The sequence below is a fragment of the Arvicanthis niloticus genome, chromosome X (genome assembly GCF_011762505.2).
Source record: "Arvicanthis niloticus isolate mArvNil1 chromosome X, mArvNil1.pat.X, whole genome shotgun sequence".
Classification (NCBI taxonomy): Eukaryota; Metazoa; Chordata; class Mammalia; order Rodentia; family Muridae; genus Arvicanthis; species Arvicanthis niloticus.
Genome location: NC_047679.1, coordinates 31,525,990 through 31,542,307, shown reverse-complemented (window position 1 = coordinate 31,542,307; position 16,318 = coordinate 31,525,990). Strand labels below are relative to the sequence as shown.

The 16,318-nt window shown below is 36.6% G+C and overlaps 1 protein-coding gene across 1 annotated transcript in view; it reads right to left on the bottom strand.

The window, feature by feature from the left end:
• Window positions 1–16,318, bottom strand: part of Phex (phosphate regulating endopeptidase X-linked) — a 214,456-nt gene that overhangs the window by 122,680 nt on the left and 75,458 nt on the right. The window lies entirely within an intron of this gene.

Sequence of the window (16,318 nt, the reverse complement as noted above, 5' to 3'; positions counted from 1 at the left end):
GAACCAAGAAGATAAATCATAGAACACTTTTGATTTTTATCGCTGGACTAATTTACAGAATCATACAATAACATTGCCTTTAGTCAAATTGTATGCCCTGTGACAGCAAAAGCCTGACATAATTTTTAAATAAGGGGGGAAAGAAAAATATTTCCTCATCAAACCTTGACCTAGTGCTCCAAGAGCCATCATATAGCATTAATGGAAATCACTTAAAGTAGGAGTCAGCAGGTTAAGCTATGCACACAAAATGTTTATTTAGAGTCAAAGACCAAAATGTAACATAAAAGAATTAACTAAAATAATACTGTGATAAAAATCCGCAACATTCAGGTTAAAGACCCTCTAGGTAAAGCATTCGTTTCAGATTTTTTCCAATCAACACTGAAAATACAGTTCATTTGATTGGTCTATGGTAGTGGTTAATTCTCTTCCTCAACAGTGAGTATTTAAAAGTAGACTCTCTTCATTCTTTGCACCCCATGAACTGGGTCATAATATCCTATATCAGACCATAGAAAGTTACACATGTATCTATATTTATGCTATTCTTCCATCATGAACTTTAAAAAAATGAGACTCCCTTATCATCTCCTTCCCACTCCCATTTCTCTCTCTATTCTCACCTTTCCTTTCTATACACACACAGACATGGGAAAATTTCCTTTCATATAAGTAGGAAATGGTGGTATATACTGATTCATTTAAATACATGTCAACAAGGTAAGGGGATTTAGTTCATCCCATGATTGGTTCCAATCTTTGTTTCCAGTCTTTGTTTCTGGCTATAGAGAAATCCTAGAAAACCTGTCCAAATCCTTACTCATATCCATGAATCTTATTCTGATGTTTCAATCCGTTTTTGGAGTTCCTCTAAGACTTATAATCAGTATGATATGGATATATATAATGTATTATTTGTTTGTACTTATATTTATTTAATCTCCCTAACAAGATCAAGGAATTTTAAGAATAAGAACCATGTCATAGACCAAATAAGATTATAGGTATATGTAAGAAAGCCAACAGGTATCCTGCAAATTCTATTTTCAGTAACTTTTATGACTTTGTATATAATATATGATTTTAACATGATTTTGTATCTCATGTTCATACTTAATACTGACAGAGGACAGATGCTTAGTAAAGACAAGTTCATCATCACCTCATGCATTTTGAACTCTTCACTGGAAGTTTTAACTGTTTATAGATTATATGACCCTGTATACCGAAAAACCTAAAACTCCACCAGGATTCTCCACAGAAGGCCGTGAGAGTTTTGAAGCATGGGGCTGTCATGGTAGTGACCTGCCAGAGGGAATTTAGCAAGCTATGTGGAGAGATTTCGGAGCTCTGAGTCAGAGAGTCATCACGAGATAAGAACATGCTGGCCATTGGCCGCCAGTACCTGGCTGGCCAGCCTGCCAGCACCATGTCAGCAGTAGCATGGATTTATTTTTTAATATTTCCCACAACAGGAGGTGAACCAATGTGTTGGGCAAGAATCCACTAGAAATTTAAGATCATTAGCCTAAGCGAGTTTTATTTTCTAAGTGAGAGAAGGTGGCTCTAGGACAAGTCATGTGGACTCAAGTGTGGGAACTTTGAAACAAAGAAAGAGAGCTCTAAGGTCCCCTGCTATGGAAAGAGACAAGATGGCTGCTCTGAATCAGAGAGCCAGAGAATGGAAGCTGCCTACATCTTGGGGCAAATATTGATTTAACTGTGAATTTATGAAATTGGGATTATTTGCTTTTAGGATAGATTTATATACAGATTTTGTCCGAATCACTTGGAAAATTTCGCCCACAGTTCCAAACTAGGATAGGGAAAATTAGTCACTGACTCCAAGTAGAAAGGGCAGTGATCATTACCTGCTATGAACAGGTATTAATTAATTAATTAATGTCTCTGGCCCCAGGTAGAGAATATCACATATAGATATTATAACAGGTATTAATAAAATAAATGTCAGTGGCTCCAAATAGAGAGCTCAATAGATAAATGGTATAACAGGATGGCTGCACTAGGCTTAACAAGTAAAAACTACTTGATTCCTATAGGCAGATACTAGTGAAAGTTTGAATTAATTGCTTTAAAGATGATACAAAGATATATTGCTCTAACAAGTCTTACAAGATACTCAGATCCTGTCTATCGTGGGCTCCATAGGAATTTTGGGTTTAAATCCTGGTTTGACTAGCTGTCTGCTTATAAGTAGGTTAGATAGAAGTGTGAATCAATTGTTTTAAAGATGGTATTTAAAAGGTTGCAAGATAACTAATTCTTATTCTCTAAAGTGGGCTCCACGGGAATTTTGGGTTATTATCCTGCATGGCAAAATAGAAAATGCCTAAGAATAGGCACATACAGTATTTTAGTTTAGTTAATTTGTTTTGGATTGTTTTAATTTTCAAAATGGATGTGATTTTGAGTTTTGTGTCTATATTATTCCTCTGGGAGAGAGGTCAAAATAAAGTTTTTTCTGGTTACTGGCTCAAGGATATGTTGATTTGGGAGAAAGGTTTTGTCTTTGCATTTTTAGAACAGGTGATTAGTGTCTATACATCTTCCAGAGTAATATAGATCATATATGATAAAATGAGATCCCCTGAAGAACTAGATTCTGGAGAATGAAACAGAAAAGTTGTCTTGATGATACAAAAATTTTGTCTTGAGATTTGTATATTACAAAATATACAGCATTGGTGAGTCTCATCTTCAGACATGCTGAAGTGACCTGCCTGAACTCCTGATGTCTTGGACTTTCAGCTGGATCCAGTCAGGACACAGACATCAGAGACTAAATCAATCATTGGTGTGGCCTTCTTAAGGCCAACCATCTCCCCTATTTTTCCTATCCTTCCCCCCACTTCAAAGATATCTCAACACCCATATTCAGCTTGAAGAAGTTATGAAGAGTTGTTGTTCCAGTTCCCAGGGCACTGGGGCTAGAGGTGGTTATTCTAAGGTTGCCTTTCTAGGAAATGTAGAAATGGTCATAATTGGACAGGGAGGAAATAGCTAGAATTGTGTAAGCTATAATCTCATTTGGCAAAACTCTTTGTTATTGTCACTAAGTTGAAGTCATAATTTCTTATTTTAGTATAGAATTTATCTTGATGCAAAATCAAGCTCTTCATTGGTAAAAATTTCTTCTATTGATACAAACATTTTAGAAGTACAAGGCTTAGACCCAGTCCTTCTATAATTGTTATTATAAACTGATTTGAGATGTTTTAAGCCTGTGAGTTAAGGGCCAGATAGCAAATTCTTGGCTCTGAGTTTACTGTTTGGGTGTTTTCAGATATTTTAATTATAAATAGTTGAGGGTAGTTAACAGACAACAGTCCAGATTACTTTACATAGATAGTTGGTTTTCAAAAATGTTGGAAATCCACAGATGTGACATTAAATGTTATTTATTCACTTGTTGAGAATTATCTGCTCCTAACAGTTCCCCATTCATGGATCAAAGAAGCAGCTGAGTATCTATCTATACCTTCAGGTGAAGTAGTACATTGTGGCTAGGTGGCCACTGGGCAGAAATTGCTATTTCTCCTGCAGACTTGTACCATCCTTGAGAGGATACAAGTTACAAGTTAGGACAGCTTAGTTCTGCTGAGACAGAATAAGCTAGTCCTTAATAATTCCTGGTTTTCAAGGTCTGTCAGAATATCCTGGACTAGAAGGCTGAAGACTAATGCTCCAACTTCCTGACTTACTGAAGCTGTATAGTTAGGCAGCAGTCTCTACAATTTGTCTCAGTTTTGGAAGCTATGTTAGGCTTCCTATATTTTCAGATAATGTTTGTCATTCTCAGATTTCTGACAGGTTTGAAAACTGGTAGTCTCATAGCCAACCCAAGCTGCTTAGCATTGAGAACGATGATATAGATTTGACAGGACAGTTTTCAGATGGTGTACAATCTAAAGCCAGGACATGAGTCAGGTGTAGAATTATAAGTCTTTGAAGTTAGGATAGATGACAGAGTGTTTTATTTAATTGACAAAAATGATGGACTGGGTGTTAGGTCTATCTTGTACTTTATAAATTACAAATTGGTAATAGTTGTGCTCAATTTATATCTGAGATAAAAGAGTCTTTTATCTTTTAAGTGGACAGAAATGGAGAAATGTTATGGATGGCCCTGGTGCTCTTTGTATTTTGATGTTAATTCTGCTTTCCCAGGGAGGGGCTGTCTGGAACAAGGAATGAATCATGTACACAGGTGTCTTCTTGTGAATCATCCCCTAATGAATAAAGGAACCAATCACTGGATAAATACTCAGAACTGCTGGGTTGGAGAGTGGAAGAGAGTAGGCAGGAAGGGAACAGTGCAAGGACAAGATGTAGCTACTAGTGTCTCCCAATTTAGATGACGAATCCACCAGGATTTGCCACCAGAGGATTTAGATTTAATATCGCTTAAAAGATTAGGATTCTAGTTGATGCATCTAGCAATTGAGTTACCATTGATTCTGGAAAAAAAAAACAGAAAAGAAAAAAGAAAAGTATAGTTCTGTGTTTAAGGAAAGGGAACCTAAACATTGGAAGGATCTCTCATTTTCATGAGAGGTATAATTAATATCACTAAAATGTCTATGATACTCAAAATGATTTGCAGATTCAAAGCAGTTTCTTGGTAAATACTATTTTTTTTTTTTTTACAGAACTAGCAAAAAGTATCCTGAAATTGATACAGAGGCAAAGAAGATCCCAAATAGCTCAAACAATCTTAGGAAAAAAGAGCAAACTGAAGGCATGACAATATCTAATTTTGAGACATGCAACAAAAGCATAAGCAAAGCAGCATGGTATTGGCATGAGAACAGGCACAAAAGCCAATGGAACAGAACAAGAATGCCAGAAATAAACCCATGCATTTACAGCCAACTGATTCCCAACAAAAGGCCAAAATATACATTTCCCTCTTCAATAAAATGGTACTGAGAAGACTGGATATTCATATATATATATATATATATATATATATATATATATATAATATTGAACTAGATCCCTGTCTCTCTGTACAATGAAGGAAGAAGAATAGATCCAAGACACTACTAGAAGGAAACAGAGAAAACAGTTCCAAACATTGGAGTAGACACACGATTTTTTTTATCCTCAATGGACAGAAAATGAAAGCAAAACTACAGAACTGGAATTCATAAAACAAGAAATCCTCTGTACCATAAAAGGAATAAAATGAAGAACCAACCTAGTAAATAGAAGAAAATACCTGTGAGTTAATCATCTGTTTAAGTATTAATATCCTAAACATGTAAAGTACAGAAAAAAAAGACATAGAAAAACAAACCCCAAGGAATCTTATTTTAAAATGGGCAAATGATTTGAATAGAAATGTCTCAAAAGAAGAAATACAAATGGCCAAGCAGTCTATGAAAGAAAATGCTCAGTGTTATTAGCCATTGGGAAGTAGAGATCACAGCCAGTGTCATCTTACCACAGCTACAATGGCTATTGTTTTTAAATAATAAATGTTAGTGATGAAATAGTATGCTACATGTGGACACTAAAAGTAATAATAAGTCAACCTGAAAGTTGAAGAGTAATTATTAGAGGCTGGAGCATGGAGGGGCTAGAACATGAGAAGCTAGATTTGATTGCTGTAGCTTGTGTACATATACTAAACCATCATACTGAGTAATTTTGTTAAAAATTTTAAAAAATGCTTCTAGTAGATACTTTATAAGAAACTGAAATTGAATCAAATGTTTTTCATGTATGCAAATCTATAATAATCATCTGATATAAAAGATCAAGCTCTCTTACTGATAGTATGTGACTTCCCAAATATAACCGAGATTTAATAGTATGGAACTTTAAAAGAGGGAAAAGTACATGGCATTCCTTTTTATATAAAGTCATTGTTTTAAGCAGACCTATTCAAATTGAGTGAATCAAAACTGAATCCATCTGTGGAATTCATCAATGAATAGCAAATGTCTCTGAAATGGCTATAGCCTGCAACCAAATGCAAACTTTACAAAGAGAAGATAACTTGGTAAGTTAGCTTAGTCTACTTTTAAATTGGTGGTATCAACATTACACTTAACAAATGGCTAAGAATGGTGTTCTTTTTCTCTCTCTTTCTATGTGTGTGTATGTGTCTGTCTATATATATATATATATATATATATATATATATATATATATATATCCATATACCATTGAAGTACAACAGAGTCTGATTCTTCTACATCAAATAATTTGATTAGTGAAAAGGAAGAATGAACATCATTATTAACATTTGTAGTTAACTAAAAATGGAAAGGGCATATTCTCAGGAAAGGGCAATTGTCATTTTACTAGAAATGCAAACATTAAATGAATTCATAAATATTACATATTAATTGATTCATTAGGCTATAAATATTTATATAAATGAGTTTGAGTTAGCTTCTGATAAAAAATATAATAATGTCATTGAAATAAGTGAAAAAATTGACCTACAATGGAAGCAGAACAAGTTGCTAAGCCAAAAAAAATCTAAGCAGAGAAAGTGCTGCAGTTTCTGGCAGCCAAGTGAGCTAATAAATCATATCACACTGTCAGGATTAGCAAACTTTCATAGCCATTAGACATGTTGGAAAAAGAAAAAAAGAATAACCCATTATTTGGGTCCAAGTAATGCTATAAAGCATGTTAGTCAGGTGGCATAAGAGTTTAGCATGTCCTTTCATCAAAAGCCACACAGCAGTTAAGACACAGGAATAATATCCTTGTCATTGAATATGAATATACAAGCTCTTTCCTATCTTATAATTTATCAGGTCCTGTTTGCCACTTTGCCACTCTCAGAGGGAATGGATAAGAAACTAGAATAATATTTACAAGTTAACTATCTCATCATAATGGCTCAGCTCTTGACCTTAGCTGTGATAACTACACCCTTTTCCCCAGCAAGTAACTGTTTGGTTATTCCCTATATTCAGATCTGATTAGGGCACAAATACTTTCTTGCAGTAAATGAGTCTCCAGTACCAGGCTTTTGCACTTCAGAAGTATGATCCAATTTGCTTGCCCAGATGGTGACCAATAAAATGTGGCAAGAGCAACACTGTCCAATGCTACCCAAAGATGTAGACAACAAATGTGAAAAGCAGGCCAAATGTGTCACAATGGTGGCAGCACACTCAAAGCCAAAGCCAAGAATAATGTCCACACTTATTTCAAAGGAATTCCCAATGCGCTATCTAAATTACTTCTTTTGCTGAATGCCATTTTACCAAAGATTGCATAAGTGAGTTGTCAACACTGGGGTCTGAGAATATTTACTGCAACAAGATTCAGCCCATAGAGAGTTGTGAAACCTGGATCTGTTATAAAAATTATATTTGGCTCCTTGAGTAGTTTCTTGAGACTCTCCTATGAGCCAAACTAATGTTAAATGATAGGGCAGCTTCTGGAATGTGGCCAAGCCACATGGCATTAAAAAGATCTTTATTCCAAGGATGGAGAGATGGCCCAACAGTTAAGAGTGAGTGCTGCTCTTGAAGAGGATCACAGATTGGTTCCTAGTACCTACTAACAAACATTCGTAAATCCAGCTTTAGAGGATTTTATACCCTTTCCTGGCCTCCACAGGCACCCACATGCACATACATGTACTAAGCAAGAAATACACACATATACATAAATAAGAAAATAAGACTGTTTAAAAAAAAAGAAACAGTATTTTATTCCAACTGAAAGCTCTTAAGCAGGAATTGATGGAGGCCTAGTAATGACAAAAGTCCCTGTATTTCTCTCACTCTAAAACAGATTAGAAAGAGGCAATCTGTACACAGAAGATGCCACAACCTGTGTCAAAACTTTCATATTATAAACTCTATATTCCCTGTTAATGATAGGTATGACCCACAAAAGAAACACATGTTAACATTGACTGGCTACTTACTGTGCATGATGGATTGTGCTGACCCAACTATAAGAATTATCTCATTTAATCCTCACCCCAAACCAAAAAGGCAGGTACTATTTTATCTCTATCTGTGATAATCTGAAATTGTAGCTTTAGTTTTGCACCCTTTCCTTTACCTACAGCCTATGCTATATGACTTTAGATTGTCTCACTAAAAATTTCAGCTCTGTAAATCTGGTTCTGTCTTTGGGCTTGCTTTGGTCAACAGAATGTATCTATGGCATTTTTATTAGCGACTTGTTTGGGTAATGTGGTAAAATACATGACCAAAAAAATAACCAGAAAAAGGACTGGTTGACATTGGCTCTGGTGTACCACAGTGAGGAAGACATGGCAATGGGACTATGGAGAAGTTGGTCACATTGTATCACAGTCAGGAAACAAGGAACAATGAATATTTACTTTCTTTATATTCAGCCAGGGGTCTCAGTCCATTGAATGGTGCTGTCCATACTTGAGTCTTTCCTCCTCAACTAAATCTAAATACTCTCAGAGGTGTGTTTCTATAGTGATTCTAAATCTAGTCAAAATGACAATGAAGAGTAAGCATCACAACCTTTATTCCATTTCTGAGCCTGAGCGTCAAGAGACCTCACATGCTTGCACACTTGCACCTCTGTCACCGCCATGGGAGCATGCCCAGGCTAGACAGATGATAGAAGGAAGACACATGGAGCAGGGCCTAGTTGTCCCAGTCACTTCTGCCAAAACTAAGCTTGATGGGCCAACCCCCAGACATTTGAGCAAGCACAGCCAAAATCAGCAGATCTGTAGAGGAGACCACCACGGACTCCAGATGCACCAGAAGTAATTGCTTATTGCTAAATGCCAGTTTGATTTTATGAGTGATTGTTACACTGCATTCTTCTAGCAACACATACTCATGGACAATGTATAAATATGAAAATAGGTTCAAAGAGGTTAACTAATTTTCCCAAATTGATAAAAGTAGATACTGATTTTGAGGTACCAATGCAACAACATAAATATTCTAAACCCCAAATCATTTCATTTTCCCTACTTCAGACAGGTCTTTAGCAGAGTTTCTCTAAAATCTGACCCTGTTGCAAGCTTACTGTTTACTGGATGAAGCAAGGATGCTTGGTTGTCAGAATATTTATTCTGTGCATAATCTGTATTCAAAAGAATCTTTTTTTCTGGATAATGATCTTCCTGAGAGCTTCTCACATGAGCATTGCATATGTAGGGAACAAAGAAGCACTAAGTATAAGGGCAGTGCTTTAATGCATGACACTGACTTTCAGGTGACTTCTGCCATCAACGTTAGAGTTACATCTCATTTACTCAACTACTGAGAGAAATGGTGAACAAGGGAATTGAAGAACTTAAAGAATATTAATGGGAGCACATCAATTCAATTATTTTGGCTCACTGATGAGGTGAGCTCCTAGTATATGGAAGTTTCAAGTTCAAAGTTACCACTGCAATTGGACCCATGTGGGTATTTAAGTCTTTAAAGCCAGTTGAAGCAGTATGAGGTAGGAGGAGAATTCCATTCTTAGGATAAGAATTATGCCAGAATTGCTCACATAGAGAGCAGCTTAGACAAATGGAAGACACTGTAGTCATCTGTAGGTCATCTATGGCTTTATTAGTTGGAGGGGTGGGGTGGAAACTTCTAGAGTACAAGAATTAAACAATAATAAAACAATAAATAAAACTCATATTCTTCACCTAATAGTCTAAATATGAAGTATAGTGAAATATTCACCCTACTTTAATTAGGTTAAACTTCTGTATAGATAATAGTTTAGTATCTAACGAGTCCATTTAGCTTTCATCTGAAAGCTGACAAAGATTCTCCCTTGGACCAAACTTTAGTCAGTCTCCCATGAGCCCTTTTTTCAGTTGAATCTTGACACGGCCCTCCTCCCTAACCCCACCCCCATCCTGTGCTTACCAGATCTGCCTTGCCAACTTTGAGCAAAAATTCTGCTCAATAGAGTTAGAAGGAAATTTCAATTTTCTTTTTTTTTTTTTCCCATGAAACTCACTAAGAGTCACACGGGGAGACCGGGGCAGGATTCAAACTCGGAAAGTCAGACACGTCCCCCCGAAATTTCAATTTTCAAAGTCTCATCACTCTCAGTATCAGATCAAACCCTTCATTAGCTAATATCTGATTACCTTGGCCTACCTGTGGCGAGAATAAGTTTGATTAAGATTTTCCTCCTCTCCATGTTTCCTCTCAGGACTTTGCTATCCAATGGCTCTCTCATTCTGCTTACTGGCTACAAACTCCTTGGTTTCTTTGCTAACAGGCACGGTTGAATGTCAGCTCTTTTTTTTCTATTGCAAGAGAAGCAATACCTAATGCAGTAGTCCTAAACAAAGTCTGTTGTTGTTGTGGGGCTGCAGAGATTAATTTAGCAACTAAGAGTGCTTACTGCTCTTGTGTAAGACCCAGCTTTGGTTCCTAGCACACGCCTGGTGGCTCATAACTGCCTGAAACATCAATCCCAGGAGAATTAATACCCTCTCTTCTAGCCCTGACAGGCTAGTGATACACAGACTCAAACAGGCTCACACACAAACACATAAACAAAAGTACACTTTTAAAAGAAAAATAAAGAACCCCTCACTAGTCTAACAAGCAACAAAAACTGTTGTTGTAGTAGCAGTGGTTGTCATTGTTATTGTTTTCCTTTATTTTATGATTAAAAACAGAAAATGTGAGCAGACAGCAAAAACACCTCCTAGTGGAGCTGAGATGCATGAGTAAAGTTAGGGTGTTTTGAGTACATTAGTGTGTATAATGAAATAAAGCAAGTATGAAGAAAGAATAAAAACAAAACAAAAACAAACACACAAACAAATTCAGCCTAGCCAAAATGTTCAGAAAGAAATTCTAGCCAAAATGTTCAGAAAGGAATTCGAACTTTACTGAATTTTCTAGAAACTAGTAAGTTTTCTAGTAAAATTTTTTTTTAAAAATTCAGCACCATAAACATTTTTCTTTAATATGCATGTCCACATTTATGCTTAGTAACTATGGAATGCAAGTAATAATTTTTTAAAAGGTTTGAAAAGTGCAGTCCTGGTTCACTGCTCCAAATATTAGAGATCACTGCTTAGAACCATATATGTAGAAAACACTGTGAATTGAACTTGGTATGCAGACTAAACCAAAGACATGCCTACAGTGTTGTTTTACATCAAAGCTCTGATGGTGCTCTTGTTTCTTATTGTTTGCCTCTTTCTTTGGAGAAACATATGAACACAAAAATGGAATTCAACTAGTTGGATTTCAATTAAGTTTCACTGCCTTTTTCTTTAAAATGTTGAAATGCTAGAAACAAAACGTCTTCTGTTTTCTGCCTCTAAAAAATATAAGAAATGGGAAATGGGTGCCTTTTGCTTTTCTTATTGTTAGAGTATGCTTCTAACAAGTTCGAATTAGTTGAATTAAAATGAATTTCAAAAGCCACTGTGAAGTCTCTGAGTTCTTCATTCTAAAAATTGATGCTGATGCAGGTGTCTTTCAGGGAGAAGCTGGAGACTACATTTTGGTCTGGCTTTTACTTGGCCTCAGACATATGTGTGCCAAAGGCTTGCCCTCAAGATGGTGCTATCCAAACATAGTAGAGCCTTTGTATAGGACCTAGGAGGAGATGTTTAACTCATTGGACCCTTTCCTCTTCCTACTCCCTGTCTATAAGGTAAGAGCTGTATTATACAACATGTACCTTCAATGAGAGACTGTATTGTCACAGGTCAAAAAGCAATAGGGCCACCTAATTGTAGACTGGAAGCAACACAACTATGGTTTCTTTTTTTGTGACATTTGTCTTATGTAAGCTTATTTCAAAAGTTAATTATAGTTAACAGAAAACTAATTCACAATGAAACATAGGCTTATGTCAGATTAACTGGATTTAGACCTAACCTAAGCACCTTTCATGCTTTTAGGGAAACTTACGTATACTCTCCAAGCCTCAGCTTTGTCAATCTGGAAAGTGAAAACACTAATAGTAATCATAAGATCAGTAATAAATGGCTCCACATCTGAAATGTGCTTAGAAGAGTACTGAACATACAGTTAAATCCCAGTTAATCACCATATCACTAGATTTAATTATATCATGACTATTGCACCAGACCTCATGACAATCATTTCTATTCCTTACTTTCCTAGGAATTATTTATGAACATTAATCTATGACATTTTCCTGTGCATTTAAGGTAACAGTTACAGCTGGGGAGATGGCTAAATTGTCAAAGTGGCTAGTATGCAAGAAGGAGGACCTGAGTTCACATTCCCAAAACCCATGCAAGAAGCTGGAAGTGTCTGTGCTTAAAATTCCAGCACTAGGTAGGTGTGGCTTGCTAGCCAGGGAGTTTTACCAAATTGGTGAGGCTCTAGGTACACTGAGGGACCCTTTCTCAGAAAAGTAAAACAGAGCACTAAAAAGGAAAATACCTGATGCCAACCTCTCCCTCTACTTGCACACTGAAACAACAATCCTTTACATTGGGTTCGGGTACTAAAATTATATTACTTTCACCTGCTTCTGTTATGCAAAATTTTTATTGAACTATGATCTTACGGCTTGCACAGACAGAGCTTTCCCCTCTGAGCCATCTTACCAGCCTATTTTTTTTAAAAATGAGATTTAAACGTATACACAGGGCTTATATCCTAGCTCTGTCATATAGTGTTACATCAGACCACAAAGACAGCAAAGATCAAAACAAGTCTCCCATTTCCTTCCCCTAACTCCACTGGCCAGCTCCTTAGGTACCATACAAGCAAGACTTGCAGCTAACATCTCTGTCCCATTCTCTGAATGGCAGAAGATTCATTCTATCTCCCCTCTTTAGGCGGCTCTATGTTGAAAGACTCTCTTTTTCTATACCCTGTTTGTCTTGTTGCTAATTAAATTGGCTAAATTCCAATAATTCTGTGAGTAAAGAAATAAAGGCCAGGATCAGTGTGCCTGCATTTACGCACGTATACTTGCACTTAGAAAACCATAAACAAACTGTAGTGTGTAATTACACACACACACACACACACACACACACACGCACGCGCGCAAGAGCGGAAAAAGAAGACAGTCCTAGTAGATCGGTGGACTAGGACAGGCAGAGAGCAGCAGAAGGGGATAGGAGTCGCTTTCCATCTAGAAAAGAAACCTTGAAATGAATCATTTGCTCCCTCTCAGCCACAGTAGATAACAGGAATGTCAGGGGATAGCAACTAAAGGCCATTAGGCCAACCCTGTTGTGGAGGTGACTCAAGAAACATTAAAGAACAGGCATCTGTCTGAACAAAAAAAATACTATTTTTAAGGGCAAATTCAATAATTTAGGGTGTGGAGCAGAATACAAGTCCAGAGGCCATTGTCCAAGATTTGACACAATCTCAAACATTTAGATTTTCAGGGACTGAAACCTGAAGCATTAATCACACCGTTACTGTTTGAGTAAACAAAGTATTGCTGTTGGAGACAACTGGCCTGGCCTGACCTGGCCTGCTCCAGTCAATCACCAGGACTTCTGTTTCAGGTGAAAATTATTTTCTAGTGGGTGAAATAAGGTACTTGCTGCTCAACAGGTGGTACCTGGAACAGCAGCAGGATAAAATGGGAATTTGCTAGAAACTGGGGCCCTAGACTGGACCAAGTTAAAGGGAACCTTTGTTAAAATGCAGTGGGTTTGCCATCTTGCAATAGATTCTGCATTGTAACAAAGCCATCCGATTTGTTCACGCAGGAAAATTTCAGTAGCACCTGAGGTTTTTAACCTTCTGATCATAGTCATTTGTTTGACAAACACCTCCTGGTAAATAAACTATCACAGTCTCTCAGTCTAAATTAGACATTCTGGAATTTACCCCAGTGTGGCTTTTCTTTTTCTCTAGATTGTTCTTAATAATCTAGATTTTTTTTTATTTACAAGTGCATCACTGTTCACAGGTGGCTCTTGGGTGGGATCCCTGAAATGAGGCTAGAAAAAGCCAGATTGTTTTCTCTTACAAGTTTCCAACTTAACTATCCACTGAGGCAAATCATTTGGGCATGGGGGGGGCGCAAATAATTTAATGTAAAAAAAAAGAATATCTGTACAACTAATATACTGCCCTCATGTATATCAAAATAAATGGAGAAAGCACCCAAATCAACTTATTTTAGAATGTCATACCCTGAGACTTGAAAAGAGGACATGTGCACCAAAACTGAAAAAAATAAATTTCCTACTTTTCAGATAAGTTAAAATGTGTGTGCCGAACCTCTCCCAGTATATAGACTCTTTTTATTCATTCATTGTATTTATATTCTCTTGAAATTTTAGTGATATCCCTGTGATTATTTAATAAGGTTTTCGCGCATTTACTCTGGCCAAAGAGCAAACAAAAACATTCAAGAACACTGAGCATTTTAAAAACAAAGCATTCATTTCTGGGTGGTCCTATTTGGAATATGCCTGTTTATTTAAAAATATGTTCTCAAACTTGACAGAAATTCTCCAAAGATAGTAAAAAACAAATTTAAAAAAGAATGTATTTAGATTAGTGGTATTTAAAAATAAACTCCAGTATAAGATATATAACACCTACCACCTGATATTATTATCACTATATAACACCAACTATTTGAACCTCCATGACTTAATAGACTGTGTCTTTACCCTCAAACTCAATGATTATAAACTACCTGTGTCCCATATGCTTATATGTCTGTATCTGATTGATAAAACAGTACTCTATCAGTGAATCACATGAATATTTTGCTTACTGGCACTGGTAGAATATAATTTATACAGAGAAAATTCACATAAAAGTCGCTAAATACAAACTTGTAACTCAAAAGTGCACTCCCAATAGCAAAAGTAGGAAAAATAATGACCTAACTAAATATGAAAATAGACCTGACTAAACATTTTCCAAAGACATATGAAAATGCATTGCATGTCACTAGTCAGGAAAATAAAAATCAAAACCACAGTGAAATAGTACTTCATGTCTATTAAGGTAAGTACTATGAAAGTCAAAAGAGGCAAATGCACAAATACAGAAACCTTGTACACTGGTACTTAAAATATGAATTGGTACTGCCATCACGGTTAAAGAGTTTAGAAGATCCTCCAAAAGTTCAAAATAAGACTACCATAACAACCTAGCCATCCTATTACTAGCTATATTGCCAAAGGAAATAAAAGTGATATCTTCAAGAGACAGCTCAATCCCATGTTCATTGCAGTGTTTTTCCTAATAACCAAGACATGGAATTACCTAAATGGTCATCAGTGAGCAAACAGGTAGAAAGTATGATGAATGTACGTGTATTACTTAGCCATGAAACAAGGAAATCTTATCTTTTCCAGTAGCATAGATAAACTTGGAGGACATAATGCTAAGTGAAATAAGCCAGACACAGAAGGAAAAATAAGATTTTTATGTGGAACACTCCCTCCTGCAAAATTCTGGAACTCCAAGATACAGAGAATATGAACTGAAGTTGTCAGTGGCATAGTGTGGGATTGGGTGATGCTGATCAAACAGCACAGACTTTCATATAAGGATGTATAAGTTCCAGTGATCTTATGTACAGCATGGTGACTTTAGTTACTAACAATATACAATGTGTTGTATGCTTCAAATTTGTAAGAGTACATATTAAGTGTTCATATGTTGTATATCAATTTCCTTTCATTAAGATATGAGAAGTTCTTTTTCTTTTTTTCTTTTTAAAAAAAAGTGGAACTTGTTAAGACTGGAAATTTTAAAGGGATGCTCCTTAGGACTCAAAAGTAAACAACTCAAAAACCTAGAGAAGTTTGCTGGTGACCCCTGTGGTTGAATTAGAGAAAAGCTGGAAGAAGCTGAGGAAGAGGGCGACCCTATAGGAAGATCAGCAGTCTCAACTAGCCTGGACCCCTGAGATCTCTCAGACACTGAGCCACCAACCAGGCAGCATACACCAGCTGATATGAGGTCCCCAACACATATACAGCAGAGGACTGCTGGGTCTGGGTTCAGTCAGAGAAGATGTACCTTACTCTCAAGAGACTGGAGGCCTCAGGGAGTGGGGAGGCCTGGTGGGGTAGGGGTGGGGGTGGGGGGACATCCTGTTGGAGATGGGTGAGGGGGAAGGGGAGATATGGGATGTGGAACAGTCCGAGAGTGGACTGGGAGAGGGATAAAGACTAGACTGTAAAAACTAGATTAAATAATAATGGTGATGATGATGTGAATTTTTTTTTTAAGTGGGACTTGTTAAAACTAGAAAATTTAAAGGGATGCTCCTTAGAACTCAAAAGTAAACAACTCAGAAACCTGGAGAAGTTTTTCAAACTGACTAGGTACACAAGGTCCCTCCCTAAACTTTAATAGGAAAGACAGCT